The sequence below is a fragment of the Rhinopithecus roxellana genome, chromosome 1, assembly GCF_007565055.1.
Source record: "Rhinopithecus roxellana isolate Shanxi Qingling chromosome 1, ASM756505v1, whole genome shotgun sequence".
Lineage (NCBI taxonomy): Eukaryota > Metazoa > Chordata > Mammalia > Primates > Cercopithecidae > Rhinopithecus > Rhinopithecus roxellana.
The window spans coordinates 122496765-122499321 of NC_044549.1; positions in this window are offsets into that span (position 1 = coordinate 122496765).

Consider the following 2557-nt stretch of genomic DNA (forward strand, 5'->3'; position numbering starts at 1 on the left):
TTAAATCACAACTACAGATTCATGAGCTAAACAAATGTTTGTTTTAAGCCATACTTCCTTAATGGGGTTTCCATGAGGAAAATAAGTCCTGTAAAAAAATCATTTGTGCCTATTTTCTCAATTCTCCCAAGATGGTACATAGTTAATTCATTACATATAATAAATGCCTTACAGCATTAGATTTTTAACTGTCTCCTGGAACCCTGGTAGCTATTGCATTTTGGGTGGTTGTTATGAAGCATAATTACAGCCAGAGATAACTGATGTAATCATATATTAAAATGCTTTATAAAGCCACCATTATTAAAATACTGCACCACCAAAATGACAGATAAATGAAAGAAAACTTAAATTTAAAAATATCTGTGGCTGGATGTGGTGGCTTACACTGGGAGGCTGAAGTAGGAGAATCACTTGAGGCTCCAAGTTCAAGACCAGCCTGGGCAACATAGGAAGACCCCATCTCTACAAAAAATGAAAAAATTAGCTGGGTACAGTGGTGTCTGCCTATAGTCCATCATCTCAGGAGACTGACATGAAGGATCACTTGAGCCCAAGAGGAAGTCAAAGCTGCAGTGAGCAGTGTTTATGCCACTTCACTCCAGCTTGGATGACAGAGCAAGACCCTGTCTCAGCAAAAAAAAAAAAAATATATATATATATATATATGTGTCTGTGTGTGTGTGTGTGTGTGTGTATACACACACACACATTTGGTTTTAAGGAACAAAAAGTTTAATAGGCAATAAAGAAGAAAGAAAGAAGAAAACAGCTCCCCTGTACAGAGATGGGAGTATTCAGAACAATGAGAGGCCCCCCAAAAAATTTTTTTAAACGAGGGGCATTTTAAGTCTTTGGAGGAATGATGGAGCCTTCAATGAAGTATTTTGGGACAAGTGGCTACTATGTGGAGAATGAAAGCTTCACTACCTGTCATCTTGTCCTCAAATCCATTCCACATAGTTAAAAATTTAATGTTTTCCAAAGAAAGAGCTATATCATTAAAAATACGTAATAATTTATATTTTCTTCAAGTGACAGAGGGCTTTTGAAGCATGATACCAATAAAAGAAGCCATAATGAAATGATTGATAGATTTAACTATGTTAAATGTTTAAATATCAGTACATATTAAAGGGCAAACAAAATTTTAATTTTGGCACAACACTTTTATATTTTGCTACAAAGTTAAAAGGCAAACAAAAAATGGAATTTGGGACCAGGTGCAGTGGCTCATGCCTGTAATCCCAGCGCTTTGGGAGGTCAAGGCAAGTGGATCACCTGAGGTCAGGAGTTTGAGACCAACCTGGCCAACATGGTGAAACCCCATCTCTACTAAAAGTACAAAATTAGCTGGAGGTGGTCCTAGCTACTTGGGAGGCTGAGGCAGGAGAATCACTTGAACCTGGGAGGCAGAGGTTGCAGTTAGCCAAGATGGCGCCAATGCACTCCAGCCTGGACGACAGAGCAAGACTCCATCGCAAAAAAAAAAGGGGGGAATTTGGTAATGTATGTGTGTTTGTGTGTGTGTGTGTGTGTATGTATATATGTATATATATGTGTGTGTGGATATATATATATTTATTCATAGCAAATATTTGTTGAGCTTCTGCATGCCACAACCGTGTCTCTGAAAGTAAAATAGAAAGCAAAAACAGGCCAGGAGCCGTGGCTCATGCCAGTAATCCCAGCACTTTGGGAGGCAGAGGTGAGTGGATTACTTGAGGTCAGGAGACCAGCCTGGACAACATGGTAAAACCCCATGTCTACTAAAAATACAAAATTAGCTGGGCATGGTAGTGCACTCCTGTAATCCCAGCTACTCAGGAGGCTGAGGCAGGAGAATCTCTTGAACCAAGGAGGCGGAGGTTGCAGTGAGTCAAGATCACACCACTGCCCTCCAACCTGGGCTGCCCTCCAACCTGGGCAACACAGAGAGACTCTGTCTCAAAAAAAAAACCTGGAATATAGCAAGTGACGAAATACAGGAGAACATTCCAGTAACAGGAAAGTACATGTGCAAAAGCCAAATGGCAGGAGGGAGTTAGGTATATTTGAGGGACTGAAATAAGGCCAAAACCACAAAAGCACTGAAAACCAATAATATACTGGCTGAAGAGGAAAACAGGGGTCAGAAGTTGCAAGCCTGGCCAGGTACAGCGGCTCAAGCCAGTAATTCCAGCACTTTGGGAGGCCAAGGCAGGAGTATCACTTGAGTCCAAGAGTTCAAGATCAGCCTGGGCAACATGGCAAAACCCTGACACTACCAAAAATTACAAAAATTAGAGAGGCATGGGGGTGAGCACCTATAGTCCCACCTACTTGGGAGGCTGAGGTGGGAGGATGGCTTGAGCCTGGGAGGTGGAGGCTACAGTGAACTGAGATCACACCACCGCACTCCAGCCTGGGTAACAAAGCCACACCCTGACTCAAAATAATAATAATAATAAAGTCACTTAAAGGACTTTGATTTGCTGGTTAATATGATCAGATCTGAATTTTGTAAAATCTTTCTGACTGACTCAAGCATCTGCAGTGAGTTACTGTGTTAGTGCAG